Raw genomic sequence first — 18,540 nt, 5'->3', positions numbered from 1 at the left:
AAGCAAACGCACAAAGTATTTGACAGATTTCTAATAGTTCATCAACCCAGGTCTGCAACCAGATGATCTTTGTAGGTTGTGTGTCTTGTGCTTTAAACACTAGCTGTGGTGATGAGCAGAAATGATGCCCACTGACCACAGTTACGTTTCTAACAGTTCTCTGTTTGCCTGGGCATGTGGAAATTAAACTGTGGCTGTCTGCGGGTTGTGTGTGTGTGTTCGTGTGTGTGTTTTCCTGGCCGTGTGGAAGTTAAACGGTGTGTCTGTCTGTGTGTGCGCGTGTGTTTGCCTGGTAGTGTTGAAGTTAAGCTGTAGCTGTCTGAGCAGAGGAGACATAAGTGCAGATTCAGTTTTCCATGTGCAAAGGCTCACACAGACACATACAGTATGTAACCACGCGTACACACACACACACACACACACACACACACACACACCGCCCTCCCCACGTACACCCACCACAGACATTATGCTGGTTGGAGTGTGAGAAGACACCCCGCTCCGGCACCGTATGAACGCTGGTTCAAACGTGCGCCCGCCATGTCTCACCAAGCGCTGCCTGTTTCAACTACCTCCATCCCTCCCAACCCTCCAAAAACGGGATGTGGTCTAAAGAAAGCCTCTCAGCCCCAGATGTGTGTCCCAATGGCACCCTATTCCCTATGTAGTGCACTACTTTTGACCAGGCTAGTCAAAAGTAGTGCACTATATAGGGAGCAGGGTGTCAGTTGGGACGTAGCCTGAGGGTTGTTCCTGTACAGGGATGCGTCAGGATTACCATCAGCATTCTCCCTCCCATGCTAACACAGACATATAATAAAGCATGGTATGCAGACTACAGCCATCCAAGGTATTTCCACAGAACGTTTATTCACGTTTAGTGGGGAAAGTTTATTCAGTGGAAAGGGATGTGGTTTTTCAAAAGGATCCTTGCCACAAAAGATGTGAGTGTGTTGATTTGGCCTAATCAGGTCTCAAGGGCGTGTTGGTTTGGGTGTAATTAGCACCATTGTACATGTAGCTTTCAGCAACGTTCGTCTTTCCTCATGTGTGAAATTAGATCATCTTCTTTGATATTTCTTTATTAAAGACTATATCCTATATAGCGCACTACTTTTGACCATAGCCCTATGGGTCCTGGTCAAAAGTAGTGCACTAAAAAGGGAATAGGGTGCCATTTTGGACACTCTTTGTTTGATGGAAAACTATGTTGTTTGATTGCCATCTGTTATGTTTTATTTCACACACAGATTATTATTTGCCAGTAACGCTTGGTTCAATTTTTAGTATCAATATTTTCTCTGACTACATGTGTCTCTCCTATTCTCTTATTTGTCATGTCATCAAACTATCAAAGCATGAAGTGTTTCTGAAGAATGAGAAGTTAAAGAAGTCCCTGCCACACAGATGTCTTATACACTTTCTCCTTTAATGCTGTCATTCACATGGACAGTACGTATGGGAACATATCTCCATGTGTCATAACTCATACACATGACTTGGATTGTGTCCCAAATGGCAACCTATTCCCTAGTGCACTACCCTATAGGCCCTGGTTAAACGTAGTGCACTATATAGGGAATAGGGTGCCATTTGGGATGTACTGTAGACATTGTGACGCCCTACTGTTCCTCATATTGCTTTGTTAACGTCATCGCAGCTTATGGGTGAGATAAGTTCCCATGACTGCATCCCAAATAGCAGCCTCTTCCCTTTATAATGCACTACTTTTGACCAGGACCCATAGGGCTCTGGTCAAAATTAGTGCATCATACTGTATATAAGGAATATAATACCATTTCACATTGTATGTGAAAGATAAAAGGGATTCCCCTCAAACACAATGTTAATGAGTATCAGTAGGGATTCTCTTTCATATCCTTATTATTATCCCCCGAGAGTTCAGAGAGCCTCCCAATACCCGAGAATCTGTTTACCATTCTGCCTTTAATAAACCAGGCCTAGTTGAAGCAACTGAGGCAGTCCAGGCCACCCAGGAGATCCAAGCGGGGGCCATTTTGGATCCAGACCACCATGTCTGCGTCTCAAATGGCACCCTACTACCTATATGCTGTCCACTATATAGGGAGTAGGGTGCTATTTGGGATGCAGGCCAATCTGTGGTCAGCTATCGAACTGTCCTGCCTCATTATTTACAGCCTTACAGAGGCAGATTGATGCTGATTCACAGCATTAGTACATCTATAGAGGTCGACAAGTATGCTTTGAAGGAGTATACAGTGGAGTCTAGAATTCAGGCTATGAGACCCGCCCTGTAACTTTCCCATAGGCCAGGGTGTGTGTTTCTGTGTGTGTGTTGTGTGTGTCTCCAGCATTTATCCTATGCATTTGCGTGTGTGAATCCACAGAGCTAATTGGTAACGGATAGCCCTTTGGAACTCATATCTCTCCTCATCATTCTAGAGGAAATGTTCCATCATTCCAAGAGACGCTGTGGGAGGAAGAGTGGAAAGGGATGTAGCGATTTAGGAGGAACGGCCGATCCGAAGAGGATTTGAACCAGCAACTTGGAGGGCAAGTGCATTACCTATGGCTCATATAGTACTCTAATTCCCTATGTAGTACACTACTTTTGAAAAGGGCTCTGGTCAAAAGCAGTGCACTATGTAGGGGATAGGGTGCCATTTGGGACGTAGTCCAAGTGCCTCATACCCCTACAGACTTCTGAGAGGTCGTTTTCACATGAACAAAACAAACGTGAAGAAATTAACACCGAGTAAAAACACACTGGGGGAGTGTTTAATTGGGACAAAGGAGGGAGGAAAAAATAGAGAGCAAAGAAAAAAGTGGGAGAGAAAGCATTGCTTTATCTTGTTTTTATTAAAAGCAGCAGTAAAGGCAACCATGCAAACATCCTCTTGATTGGGCGGGTGGGGGAAGTCGTGATGGTGGTAATGAATTGGATATGCAGTGCGTGTGTCTGAGTCTACTTATCCAGTATTCAAAGCTGATCAGAAAGCTTTGACTGAGTGGGCTAGAACTGTATAGGCTCTCCGCAATGTGCTATGCCCACTGTCAGGAAACGCATCCCAAATGGCGCCCTATTCCCTAAATAGGGCACTACTTTTGACCAGAACCTTATGGGCCCTACTCAAAAGTAGTGCCCTATATAGGGAATAGGGTGCCATTTTGGATGCAGCTCTTTCTCTTTCCTCTCACACCAAACTAGGCTAATAATGAAAGCAGTTGGGTGTGAAGTGTTTTGTAGTTTAGAAGAAGAAAGGGGTTATTCGTGTTATTGGCACATTATGTGGCAGTCAGCAACCTCTCTAATGAGGTAGTCAAAGAACTTGAAAAATGACAGATACATTGTGTAAAGGCCTACACATGTTGTCAATCTATTTCACACGTTTCCCAATGCAGCAAAGTGATGGTGGAGATGCTGCTTTTTTTCTGGGGTATAAATGACACCAGCTATTTGTTTCGTATCTACATTATTCAATGTCACTCCTGAAAGAATAAGTGTTTTTAAATCAATTGTGTGTGTTGTATTGGTTGAATGGCTCAGCAGCAAAATGACCCACTTTTCACATCTGTAAGAGTGTGGACTTCATCACTCGTCCAAGGTTTGTTAAAGGGGCAATCTGGGATTCAAATAACAACAAAGTGGGAACTCAGACACTTTTTTGGTAACCAGCTGAGGAATTGGCTTTGAGAAATGGGTGACCACTTTGTTTGTATCCCAGATTGCCTTTTTAATTAACCAATTAAGACAGGTGAGTGCATGAGCTCAGTAACATTGACCAAGTAGCACTCTTCTACAATGGATTGATGTAGTCTACACAAAACATGAGATAAAACAAAGCATTTACTTGGGCTACAACAACATTGGTAGTCTATAGTCCAAAAGAAGAGAAGATTCAAGTTTAAGTCACGTCGAGGAGAGCATGTGTAGTTCCTGCTAATAGTATTGGTCACACCTTGCAGCCTCCTGCCTTGTATTGTTCCATCCAATATCAGAAATACAGGTTTACACCTCCTTTTCTGGCATGAACAAGTGGAATACAGTGCGCAAGAAGATCTATTCATCGGTAAGTGCTCTCTGTTCTGGGAACGCATTTGACTGTTATAAAAGTAATATTGTTGAACGAAATCACTATTTTGTAGTTTTTCAAAGTAAATCAGGCATACTTTCATGACTGCTGAGTACCAACTATCAATCACTTAGATCATGTATTTTTCAGGTAGAGATACCTCACCAAGCGACAGCTGATTTCCATATCCTCTCACGATCACACATTCTTCTGTCTCTTCCGTAGTAGTCTTAAAAGAAACACAGACCGGACAAGTAGATGCACAATGGATTGTGGTCATTGTAGTTAATTACCACTTTTTTTTGTTTGCCAAACTACTACATCGCACAGTTCAGGCTTGATCTGATTAATCTAGAGAAACTGTGTAATATGTGCATTGAGCTCACAGAAAAAAAATGAATGAAATGGAATTAAAATAATTGAACCGAGTTGATCAATTAGTTGTTTAAAAACGAAGAATAACAGAGTTTTCGGTTAACCGCTCAGCACTATGCATTTTGCATGATAAAATACAAAATGCATCATACTGGCTGTATTTTGAAAGTTGTACATCTTAACTTGATTGCTGACATGCAAACATTTGGGGACCATATCAACAATGGACTAATAAAACAAATGCCAAAAGAGAGATTTTGGGTGGAATTTTCCTTTAAGGAAAAAAATGAAAGCAAGTAGGGTGGTTGGTCGGGGTGGATGGGTAAACGCATGATGCGAACGTCTAGCAACCCAAAGGTTGCGTGTCTCTTCACGGACAACCAATAGCATTTTAGCTAATTAGCAACTACTTAGCCTGCTACTTTCCAACTACTCAGTATGTTAGATAACCCGTCCCATAACCCTAACCTTAACCATTTAACCAAACTCCTAACCCAACTAACGTTAGCCACCTAGCTAGTGTTAGCCACCTAGCTAACTTAGCTACAACAAATTGGAATTCGTAACATATCATATGACTTGTAATTCCTAACAATTTATATGAAATGAATGATAGACATCCACAAATGAATACATACCAAACGTTACATGTCATACTAATGAGTGTCCCGGATTTACATTTACTATGTTACGTCTACCCCTGAGTCCAAGTTGTTTTTAGCATTGCTGAAACCAGAAGTTATTATACACTGTCGTGTGTGTGTGTGTGTGTGTGTGTGTGTGTGTGTGTGTGTGTGTGTGTGTGTGTGTGTGTATTGGCTTGGCTTGGCTTGTACTGTGTTGAAGGACAGATTGCCAGTATGAAACAAGTGTATTATGGCTGAGACATTTACAACATGTCTACTGAACCAGGGCAGTGCCCCAAATGGCACCCTATTCTCTATTTAGTGCACTAGGTCTTTTCACTGTAAGGGAAAATGGTGCCATTTGGGACACAAACCATGTTGTTTACTTACCCTTGAACCTCACTAATGTCAGCTGACATCTCCTACAATATTAAAAAACATGTTTTTGTTATGTCCCAAATGGCACCTTATGCCCTATATTCTGCACTACGTTTGACCAAGCCCCATTTAGAGAATAGGGTAGGCGCTCCATAGGGTTCTGGTATAAAATGGTGCACTATAAAGGGGAACAGGGCACCATTTAAGAGGCAGACTTTATATTTGATGTACTCCTTGGAAGATGACAGTGTAATGGTTAGATCCTGTGTTTCTGTCTCGTCTGCGTGCACAGACATCCACACCCAGATAAATATTGGGCCTCGCTGAGACTTTGTGATTTTTTTTCTCTGGAACATGATCATTGTGTGTCTCGTCTTCTCTGCCATCCGTTCCAAAAAGCCGTTCTCCAAATTTACCAGAGAAATACAGTATCAATGAATACGCTGAAATAATATGGAGATTTCTGTCTAATTGAAGAGCTTTTGAGTCAGCTGTGTTTAAGGTTGACAGGAAGGTCAGGTTAATGAGGTGTAGTACAGCCGTGTGTATGTGTGTGTGTGCGCAGTACACTGGCAGGTGGTGCGGTGGGTGAGGCTCAGACCTCAGTCAAATGAGTCGCACAAACTTGGCGTAACCTCTCGCTCGCTCTCTCAAGTCAATAAATGTTTTCTTGGCATGAATGGGTGGTTGCCACTGTTGCCAAAGCATGACAGACCAGGACAGTATCTGCAGCAAGATCTACTCTCTTCTTTTCTCATAACAAAATGCAGATTTTCTCAACAAGCAGTTCAAGCCTCTCTCTGTCGTTCTGTCTGTGTGTTTGTCTCTGTTTATGTCATAGAATCATCAGCCCCGTATAACTGGTGTTATTCTTTAAAATGGAAAAGGTCTGAGCTGAATCCTGTGGCGAACCGTGTTCTGTATATGTTTTGATATGCGTTTATGTTTTATCCCATTCTGGAGAGGATTGAAACAGTATCTGATGGCAGAGAGACAAAGTACTGGTTAATGTGATATTTATACCTATTGTAAAAAAAAAGGTGTGTGCCAATGATGGATCGTATTCGCTCTCTCCCACACTAGCTGTTAAACTCCCCTCAGGCTAGTGACTGTGTCAAATCAAATCTGATTTGTCACATGCTTCAGAGACAACAGGTGTAGACTAACAGTGAAATGCTTACTTAGGGGTCTATTTCCAACAGTGCAGAGTTAAAGATATAAATTTAAAACTATGAATAGTGACATGAAAAATAAATACACAGTGAATAACAAATAAAAATTAAGAGTAAAAATAACATGGCTATATACAGGGTGTACCAGTACCGAGTCGATGTGCAGGGGTACGAGGTAATTGAGGTAGCTAATGTACATATAGATAGATGTAAAGTGACTAGGCAACAGGATAGATAATAGACAGTAGCAGCAGTGCATGTGGTGAGTGTGCAGTGTCAGTTTGTATGTGTGTGTGTGGCGTCAGTATGCATGTGTGTGCATGTTATGTGTGTTGGGGGGTGTGTGTGTAGAGTCAACGCAAGAGAGCAAAAAAGGGCCATTGCAGGTAGCTGTTTAGCAGTCTTGTTTAGACGTCTTGTGGCTTGAGGGTAGAAGCTGTGCAGGGTCATGTTGGTTCCAGACTTGTTGCATTGGTACTGCTTGCTGTGCAATAGCAGAGAGAACAGTCTGTGGTTTGGGCCTTCCTCTGACACTGCCTGGTATAGAAGTCCTGGAAGGCAGGCCCATTCGCACTCCCTCCGTAGCACCTTGCGGTCGGATGCCAAGCAGTTGCCAAGTGGTGATGTAGCCAGACAAGATGCTTTCTGGTGCAGCTGTAGAACTCTTTGAGGATCTGAGGGACCATGCCAAATGTGTGTGTGTGTTTTCCCTGTCCCGTTCTGCTCCCGAGTACTAAAGCCTGTGTTGGGCTACTCATGATCCGGTCAGATCTCGTCTCTCTTATGTTAATTTACATATAAAGTTGCAGTGAATTTGATGTTCCTGCATATGGCTTTTGATTTAAGCCCTTATTTATGAGGTATGTTCATACTGTTTCATTTTCTGCCAGCTTCAGCTCTTATTCGTGCCTTTCCACATTTTTCAAAGAATTGGGCAAATGCTGCTGGATGACAGGGGAAGGAGAGAAGGACTTTAGTGTGGGGCCAGAACCTTGTCCATGGCTTCACCTCTTTTTATTGGAGAGTATTTGTTTGTCTGTTGAGTCTCCCGTAATAATTTTCCTGTCCAAGTTTTGTCGCTGCGTGAGTGAGTCGAGTGCATGCTAGTGTGTCATCAAATGCATGGCTCCCTCTCTTTTCTACATTCTTAAATCAATGCCTCGTCGTTCCAAATTCCCTATATAGTGCACCACCCTACGGGCCCTGGTCAAAAGTAGTGCACTAAATAGGGGGCAGGGTGCCATTTGTGACACAGGCCCAGACGTTGAGTAACAAGGGCTTTGGGTCTTAGAGGAGGCATCTAATCTGAAGGTAGTAGCACATTTGTGTTTCATGGCTCTCTTTATGATTCTAATCTCCAGATGTTATTGAGTGTGTCCCAAAAGGCACCCCATAGGCCCTGGTCAAAAGTAGTACGCTATAAAGGAAATGCCATTTGGGATGTATCGAAAGACAGCCAATCCAATGTGTTGTTTACTCCCCCTCTAGCTCGCTGATGTAGCATTACTAAGCAAATCGGACCAAGGAGCCATGATAATACAGCCCTGACACTAGTTGGAATCACGCCTCAGTAAATGCACTGTCATCGACATGAATGTTGTCTACCAGTCAGAGATATGGCCATTAATCTCATCTCCCAGTCAGATTTAGGGCTAGCTAGCTGTCTGGGAGAGGCCAACACACATTCATGTGTATGGTGGGATGTTATGTTAGATGGGTAACTGATGGGTATTGATAGCCTTACTCCTCAGTTTGAAATGTCTCTACCCGCACCATCGAATTGATAGCTTTTGGTGGCACAACTGGCTACAATCTTTCAGGAGGGCCGTCACGTGTGTTTGTGAGACAGCCATCCCGAGATCCAGTCTGGGTGTGAGCTGGTGAAGGTAGAAGAGGTACTTTTAAGCACCTGTTACAGTGGTGCAGTTAGAAAGGGTTGTTGAAAGGGCCTCCCGGGTGGCGCAGTGATCTAAGGCACTGCATCGCAGTGCTAGCTGTGCCACCAGAGACTCTGGGTTTGACCTTCTTCTCTCCCGTGCCCGTACGGGAGTTGTAGCGATGAGACAAGATAGTAACTACTAACGATTGGATACCAGGGTATAAAAAAAGAAAAAAAAGAAAGGGTAGTTGATGAACTTGTTGAACTTCTTACTGGCAGTTAGACAAATTAGTCTTTCAATTTGTGTGAGGAAAATATATATAATTCTCTCTTTGGGAGGGTGGTACATACCTTCTCTTGCTATAGGCTAGTCATTCATAAAATATGGCTTTTTATAGCAGGAAACTTGTTACTGGAATGTTCAATACAATCAGTCCAACACGTTGTTTGCCGAGTTCAGACCATCACTCTAAGATCCAAACTGTGTCGGTTCCAGTAAGTGACACCATGGATGGGTCGGCCATGGAGAGGAAGGGTGTGGTGGGAGAGACATGGGGTTGTAGGCCCACAGGGAGAGGAGGGAACGAGGGAATGCGATCCCTCCCTCAACACCCCTGTTTACTAGCCCAGGACTCCTCTGATCACAGTAACCAGTAACACAAGAAAGGTGTAGCCACCATCCGCCTCCCTCCCTGCCACAGACCCAGCTGCTGCACGCACACACACCCATACACCCGTGCTGCCAAAAGTCTGATGTCAATTTCCCCAGCAAAGGGAAAGGAAGGGAGAATTATCCAGCCCTCAAAATGCATCAGCGTCAGCTACGATCTGGGACTGTGAGATGTGATGGGTGGACCAAGAAATGAAGAAGTTGTAGACGTTTGTTGTCGTGAAGTACTGTCATGTTTCGAGAGCAAAAGATGGTAAGAACATCAGCGCTGTGGGACGTGATTCAGTGACTTTCTTTCTCAGCCCTGGCATCGCGTAACTTTTTTTATTTCAGTGCTTTTTAGCTCTAGAACACATTTATGAAAATTGTGTTTTTTTTCTTTGGCTGTAAAAACGCTTTCCGGTTTTCTGGGCTCCAGTTATTATTTCCTTGAAGCAAGGAAGGAGTGAGAGAGAGTGAGAGGATGTTTAAAACAGCTGTCCTAACCCACTAACTCTCTTTCCTTACCCCAACGTGCCTCGTGCGCACACACACACAGCCATCCCGAGGACAGTTTAAACCTCCCCCTGTGATTTACTTCCATGTACAACCGGCTGTAAACATAATATTTATTCACAGATTGACTTCCTCCGACCCGTCAGCAGGTCGTTGGAGACACGAGTTGCAGGTTGTACCGTACCAGAATAAAAAGCAGGGGTCAGAAGGTTACGTAGTAGATAGAATATTACTATACTACCGTAATGTATGGGCCTACCTTAGGAAAGGCCCAAGAGGTGCACAAGGTGTTTGGTTGCATTTCAAATGGCAGCCAATTCCTATATAGTACAGTCTTTGACTGATACTCTACTGTTTTAGGGGTTAACAACATGACCAAACTATCTGAATGTATGGTACCAATAGTGCAATACCACAATGATCCATTTTCAGATCAAAAAAAGAAAACACGAAGTAGCCTAAAGTCTATGGTCCTTTTTAAAAACCCTGCTGTATGTAAATAACTGTGTGCTATAGCTTGGAAAATTAACAACTGTGATTCAAACTGTAACAACAAGAGGCTATGAGTTTACAAGATTAGAACTGTTTTCTGAGTATCGTAATACTGGTATCCGCCGAAATTGTTGAAACCCTTGTTACTAGCCTATTCGACCTCTCTTTCGTATCGTCTGAGATCCCTCAAGATTGGAAAGCTGCCTCGGTCATCCCCCTCTTCAAAGGGGGAGACACTCTAGACCCAAACTGTAATAGACCTACAGTTGAAGTCAGAAGTTTACATACACTTAGGTTGGAGTCTGTAAAACTAGTTTTTCAACCACTCCACAAATCTTGTTAACAAACTATAGTTTTGGCAAGTTGGTTAGGGCATCTACTTTGTGCATGACACAAGTAATTTTTCCAACAATTGTTTACAGATAGATTATTTCACTTATAATTCACTGTATCATAATTCCAGTGGGTCAGAAGTTACACTAAGTTGACAATGCCTTTAAACAGTTTGGAAAACTCCAGAAAAGGATGTCATGGATTTAGAAGCTTCTGCTAGGTTAATTGACGTCAATTGGATGTGTACCTGTTGATGTATTTCAAGGCCTACCTTCAAACTTAGTGCCTCTTTGCTTGACATCATGGGAAAATCTAAAGAAATCAGCCAAGACATCAGACAACAAATTGCAGACCTCCACAAGTCTGGTTCATCCTTGGGAGCAATTTCAAGGTACCACGTTCATCTGTACAAACATAAGTACACAAGTATAAACAATGGGACCACGCAGCCGTCATACCGCTCAGAAAGGAGAAGCGTTCTGTCTCCTAGAGATGAACGTACTTTGGTGGGAAAAGTGCAAATCAATCCCAGAACAACAGCAAACGACTTTGTGCAGATGCTGGAGGAAAACGGGTACAAAACTAACTATCTGAATTATAAGTGAAATAATCTGTCTGTAAACAATTGTTGGAAAAATTACTTGTGTCATGCACAAAGTAGATGTCCTAACTGACTTGCCAAAACTATAGTTTGTTAACAAGAAATTGTGGAGTGGTTGAAAAACAACCTAAGTGTATGTAAACTTCCGACTTCAACTGTAGGTATTACAGACTTTGTCAGGGAGAGATTGAAAATATCAGTGAAGACACTTGCCAGTTGGTCAGCGTATGCTCACAGGACACATCCTGGTAATCCGTCTGGCCCCGCGGCTTTGAGATTGTTGACCTGTTTAAAGGTCTTGCTCACATCGGCTACCGGTAGCATTATCAAACAGTCATCCAGAAAAGCTGGTGCTTTTGCCAAAACAATAGTTTCCTTACAATACATTTCTGGAGTGGTTGAAAAACACATTTTAATGACTCCAACCTAAGTGTATGTACATTTCCGACTTCAACTGTACATCTGGCCCTTCTTTGGACACTGTGCTAACAAACCTCCAAACGAGCTTCAATGCCATACAACTTTCCTTCCGTGGCTTTTAAATGCTAGTTAAACTAAGTGCATGCTCTTCAACTGATTGATACCCTCCCGACTGACTAGCGTCACTACTCTGGATGGTTCTGACTTAGAATATGTGGAAAACTACAAATACCTAGGTGTCTGGTTAGACTGTAAACTCTCCTTCCAGACTCCTATTAAGCATCTCCTCAAACTTTAGGAATCCAAGATGGCGTAGCAGTAAGTCGTCCTGTCGTGTCGTGTCCCTGTATATTTTGTTTATATTTTGTTTATTTTTCGTTTTTTTTTTACATATTTTTCGTTTTTTACATAGCTATCCCTTTAAAAACATTTTGCTAAACCTAAGCTTCCAAATACGCTGGATCTTCACAACTAGCTATCTAGCTAAACCGCAACCCTGGACGATTACCCCTGGCTAGCGTTTCCACCCACTTAGCTTGAAGCTAGCCCGGCCTGCGCTACCACCGTAGCATACTCCTGAGCTACAATACCCGGGCCCACGACCGGTCTATCGATGTCACCGCATGAAGAGGAATAAACAGACTCACCCCATCGCGACGTCCCCCAAAGGCTAACTCTCTAGCCCTCGCTATCTCCCTGCTTGCTAATTCGGCCTGCTAACTGCTAGCTTGTCCAGCTCCGGTCCGCTAACTGCTACCTTGTCTAGCCCGGGCCTACAAACTGTTAGCTTGTTAGCACAGGCCTGCTAACCGCCTGAATCGCCGCGTCCCAAACGCCCACCGGACCCATATTTACTTTCTATCTCTTTTGACTTTTAATTTGTTTATACCTTCCGGAAACCTGCCTCACCCAATGTGATACGGAATCGCTATTATTTTTTATTTATTTTTAGAACACACTCAAGAACCTCCAGAAGCTAACCAGCTAACTAGCTACAAGCTATTTAGTCATTGTTCGTTTTTTTAACCTGGATAACACTCGCCAGTCCAGCTTCCCTTCCCCATCCACCGCTGCCCCCTGGACACTGATCTCTTGGCTACATAGCTGATGCACGCTGGACTGTCCATAAATCACGGTACTCCATTCTGCTTGTTTGTTTTATCTGTTGGCCCCGTTGCCTAGTCTACGCCATTTTACCTGCTGTTGTTGTGCTAGCTGATTAGCTGTTGTCTCACCTACTGTTTTAGCTAGCTTTCCCAATTCAACACCTGTGATTACTGTATGCCTCGCTGTATGTCTCTCTCAAATGTCAATATGCCTTGTATACTGTTGTTCAGGTTAGTTATCATTGTTTTAGTTCACAATGGAGCCCCTAGTTCCACTCTTCATACCCCTGATAACTCCTTTGTCCCACCTCCCACACATGCGGTGACCTCACCCATTACTACCAGCATGTCCAGAGATACAACCTCTCTCATCATCACCCAGTGCCTGGGCTTACCTCCGCTGTACCCGCACCCCACCATACCCCTGTCTGCGCATTATGCCCTGAATATATTCTACCATGCCCAGAAACCAGCTCCTCTTATTCTCTGTCCCCAACGCTCTAGGCGACCAGTTTTGATAGCTTTTAGCCGCACCCTCATACTACTCCTTCTCTGTTCCGCGGGTGATGTGGAGGTAAACCCAGGCCCTGCATGTCCCCAGGCACCCTCATTTGTTGACTTCTGTGTTCGAAAAAGCCTTGGTTTCATGCATGTCAACATCAGAAGCCTCCTCCCTAAGTTTGTCTTACTCACTGCTTTAGCACACTCTGCTAACCCTGATGTCCTTGCTGTGTCTGAATCCTGGCTCAGGAAGGCCACCAAAAATTCAGAGATTTCCATACCCAACTATAACATCTTCCGTCAAGATAGAACTGCCAAAGGGGGAGGAGTTGCAGTTTACTGCAGAGATGGCCTGCAAAGTAATGTCATACTTTCCAGGTCCATACCCAAACAGTTCGAACTACTAATTTTGAAAATTACTCTCTCCAGAAATAAGTCTCTCACGGTTGCCGCCTGCTACCGACCCCCCTCAGCTCCCAGCTGTGCCCTGGACACCATTTGTGAATTGATCGCCCCCCATCTAGCTTCAGAGTTTGTTCTGTTAGGTGACCTAAACTGGGATATGCTTAACACCCCGCCAGTCCTACAATCTAAGCTAGATGCCCTCAATCTCACACAAATCATCAAGGAACCCACCAGGTACAACCCTAACTCTGTAAACAAGGGCACCCTCATAGACGTCATCCTGACCAACTGGCCCTCCAAATACACCTCCGCTGTCTTCAACCAGGATCTCAGCGATCACTGCCTCATTGCCTGTATCCGCTACGGAGCCGCAGTCAAACGACCACCCCTCATCACTGTCAAACGCTCCCTAAAACACTTCTGTGAGCAGGCCTTTCTAATCGACCTGGCCCGGGTATCCTGGAAGGACATTGACCTCATCCCGTCAGTTGAGGATGCCTGGTCATTCTTTAAAAGTAACTTCCTCACCATTTTAGATAAGCATGCTCCGTTCAAAAAATGCAGAACTAAGAACAGATACAGCCCTTGGTTCACCCCAGACCTGACTGCCCTCGACCAGCACAAAAACATCCTGTGGCGGACTGCAATAGCATCGAATAGTCCCCGTGATATGCAACTGTTCAGGGAAGTCCGGAACCAATACACGCAGTCAGTCAGGAAAGCTAAGGCCAGCTTCTTCAGGCAGAAGTTTGCATCCTGTAGCTCCAACTCCAAAAAGTTCTGGGACACTGTGAAGTCCATGGAGAACAAGAGCACCTCCTCCCAGCTGCCCACTGCACTGAGGCTAGGTAACACGGTCACCACTGATAAATCCATGATTATCGAAAACTTCAATAAGCATTTCTCAACGGCTGGCCATGCCTTCCGCCTGGCTACTTCAACCTCGGCCAACAGCTCCGCCCCCCCCGCAGCTCCTCGCCCAAGCCTCTCCAGGTTCTCCTTTACCCAAATCCAGATAGCAGATGTTCTGAAAGAGCTGCAAAACCTGGACCCGTACAAATCAGCTGGGCTTGACAATCTGGACCCTCTATTTCTGAAACTATCTGCCACCATTGTCGCAACCCCTATTACCAGCCTGTTCAACCTCTCTTTCATATCGTCTGAGATCCCCAAGGATTGGAAAGCTGCCGCAGTCATCCCCCTGTTCAAAGGGGGAGACACCCTGGACCCAAACTGTTACAGACCTATATCCATCCTGCCCTGCCTATCTAAGGTCTTCGAAAGCCAAGTCAACAAACAGGTCACTGACCATCTCGAATTCCACCGTACCTTCTCCGCTGTGCAATCTGGTTTCCGAGCCGGTCATGGGTGCACCTCAGCCACACTCAAGGTACTAAACGACATCATAACCGCCATCGATAAAAGACAGTACTGTGCAGCCGTCTTCATCGACCTCGCCAAGGCTTTCGACTCTGTCAATCACCATATTCTTATCGGCAGACTCAGTAGCCTCGGTTTTTCGGATGACTGCCTTGCCTGGTTCACCAATTACTTTGCAGACAGAGTTCAGTGTGTCAAATCGGAGGGCATGCTGTCCGGTCCTCTGGCAGTCTCTATGGGGGTGCCACAGGGTTCAATTCTCGGGCCGACTCTTTTCTCTGTGTATATCAATGATGTTGCTCTTGCTGCGGGCGATTCCCTGATCCACCTCTACGCAGACGACACCATTCTATATACTTTCGGCCCGTCTTTGGACACTGTGCTATCTAACCTCCAAACAAGCTTCAATGCCATACAACACTCCTTCCGTGGCCTCCAACTGCTCTTAAACGCTAGTAAAACCAAATGCATGCTTTTCAACCGGTCGCTGCCTGCACCTGCATGCCCGACTAGCATCACCACCCTGGATGGTTCCGACCTAGAATATGTGGACGTCTATAAGTACCTAGGTGTCTGGCTAGACTGCAAACTCTCCTTCCAGACTCATATCAAACATCTCCAATCGAAAATCAAATCAAGAGTCGGCTTTCTATTCCGCAACAAAGCCTCCTTCACTCAAGCCGCCAAGCTTACCCTAGTAAAACTGACTATCCTACCGATCCTCGACTTCGGCGATGTCATCTACAAAATGGCTTCCAACACTCTACTCAGCAAACTGGATGCAGTCTATCACAGTGCCATCCGTTTTGTCACTAAAGCACCTTATACTACCCACCACTGCGACTTGTATGCTCTAGTCGGCTGGCCCTCGCTACATATTCGTCGCCAGACCCACTGGCTCCAGGTCATCTACAAGTCTATGCTAGGTAAAGCTCCGCCTTATCTCAGCTCACTGGTCACGATGGCAACACCCATCCGTAGCACGCGCTCCAGCAGGTGTATCTCACTGATCATCCCTAAAGCCAACACCTCATTTGGCCGCCTTTCGTTCCAGTACTCTGCTGCCTGTGACTGGAACGAATTGCAAAAATCGCTGAAGTTGGAGACTTTTATCTCCCTCACCAACTTCAAACATCAGCTATCTGAGCAGCTAACCGATCGCTGCAGCTGTACATAGTCTATTGGTAAATAGCCCACCCTTTTCACCTACCTCATCCCCGTACTGTTTCTATTTATTTACTTTTCTGCTCTTCTGCACACCAATATCTCTACCTGTACATGACCATCTGATCTTTTATCACTCCAGTGTTAATCTGCAAAATTGTAATTATTTGCCTACCTCCTCATGCCTTTTGCACACATTGTATATAGACCCCCCCTTCGTTTTCTACTGTGTTATTGACTTGTTAATTGTTTACTCCATGTGTAACTCTTTGTTGTATGCTCACACTGCTATGCTTTATCTTGGCCAGGTCGCAGTTGTAAATGAGAACTTGTTCTCAACTAGCCTACCTGGTTAAATAAAGGTGAAATAAAAAATAAAAAATAAAAAAATCCTAAATTAAATCTAGAATCGGCTTCCTATTTCGCAAACAAAGCATCCTTCACTCATGCTGCCAAACATACCCCAGTAAAACGAACTATCCTACCGATCCTTGACTTTGGTGATGTCATTTACAAAATAGCCTCCAACACTCTGCTATCACAGTACCATCAGTTTTGTCACCAAAGTCCCATATACTACCCACCACTGCGACCTGTATGCTCTCGTTGGTTGGCCCTCACTACATATTCGTGGCCAGACCCACTGGCTCCAGCTAATTTATAAGTCTTTGCTAGGGAAAGCCCCACCTAATCTCAGCTCACCATAGCAACAACCACCAGTAGCACGTGCTCCAGCAGGCATATTTCACTGGTCATCCCCAAAGCCAACACTTCCTTTGGCCGCCTTTCCTTCCAGTTCTCTGCTGCCAATGACTGGAACGAATTGCAAAAATCACTGAAGCTGGAGTCTTATATCTCCCTCTCTAACTTTAAGCATCAGAGCAGCTCACTGAGCACTGTACCTGTACACAGCCAATCAGTAAATAGCACACCCAACTACCTCATCCCCATATTATTATTTATCTTCTTTCTCTTTTGCACCCAGTATCTCTACTTGCACATCATCATCTGCACATCTATCACTCCAGTGTTAATGCTAAATTGTAATTATTTCACCTCTATGGCCCATTTATTGCCTTACCTCCCTACTCTTCTACATTTGGACACACTGTTCATAGATATTTATGTTGTGATATTGACAGTATGATTGTTTATGTGCACCTCTGTTATTTTTTGTCGCACTGCTTTGCCTTATCTTGGCCAGGTCGCAGTTGTAAATGAGAAGTTGTTCTCAACTGGCCTACCTGGTTAAATAAAGGGGAAATCAAAAATAAAGAAATAAAATTGTGACAACCATATCTGAAAGGAAGCCAGGCTGTAACCATGTTGTTGTTTGTTTGGAAAAAGCACCGCTTGCACAAATGCTAGTAAGGAGAGAGCAACTTACACCGTGTAAAAAGTGCATTTGTCGACCTCATGTGTAGGACACAAATGTATCGGTGCTGTCTGTGTAGGTGGTCAATTCCACTGCATGCAAAAAATCTCCCGTGATCTCACTATCAGCAATGCTGTGCTACAGGAGAGAAGTTGAACTGGAACTGTGCCACAAATGGCACCCTGTTCCCATGGGCTCTGGTCAATAGTAGTGCACTGTGTAGGGGAAGGGTGCCATTTGGGATGCGGGCATAGAGTAGATTTATTGTACGACCCTGAGACGCTTCTTTGGCATCCGACGCAGGTTCTTGTTGCCTTGTTTGACTGTGGGAGGGAGCAAGAGCTTGTTATCACTAAGGTCTTACTATGATCATTCATTCAGCTGACACATTTTACTACCTGGTAGGGAGGTGAAGTATCGTACCGTCCTCACAGAACCAGACAGTAAAGAGGTTTTGGGTGTCCTGCCAACTCAATCCCACGTAACCGTCTTGACATTTCTTCAGCTCTTCTCTGTGTTAGTATTGGCGTCTCAAATGGCACCCCATTCCCTATGTAGTACACTACTTTTTACCAGGGCACATATGGCTCTTGTCAGAAGTGGTGCACCATATAGGGTATAGGGGGCCATTAGGGTGGTAACCTTAGTTGGTGCATCTCATCCATTGGAGACCAACTGGGGTGATTCCTCACCACACCAGAACAAAAAAAGAGAATGATTTTTTTCATTCTCTTTTTTTAAAGACATTTAATCCATAGAAGGTCCTTTGGAGGAAGGATTGTTGACAGTTGTAGAAATTCTCAAGGGGCCTTTGAGAAAGGGTTTGATTGATGTTTCCTTCAAGTCCTACTAGTATCGGTATGTTTTGTGCAGTTACCCTAACTCAATAACTCCAGTTACACTAACTCAATAACTCCAGTTACCCTAACTCAATAACTCCAGTTACCCTAACTCAATAACTCCAGTTACCCTAACTCAATAACTCCAGTTACCCTAACTCAATAACTCAATCAACTCAATCCATCCTGTGAGGATCTCTTAAGCATCCAGGCTACATCCCAAATGGCACCATATTCCATACATAGGCCCTATGGTTCCTGGTCAAAAGAAGTG

This window comes from Oncorhynchus kisutch, linkage group LG11 (assembly GCF_002021735.2).
Source record: "Oncorhynchus kisutch isolate 150728-3 linkage group LG11, Okis_V2, whole genome shotgun sequence".
Lineage (NCBI taxonomy): Eukaryota > Metazoa > Chordata > Actinopteri > Salmoniformes > Salmonidae > Oncorhynchus > Oncorhynchus kisutch.
This window is presented reverse-complemented; position numbering follows the sequence as displayed.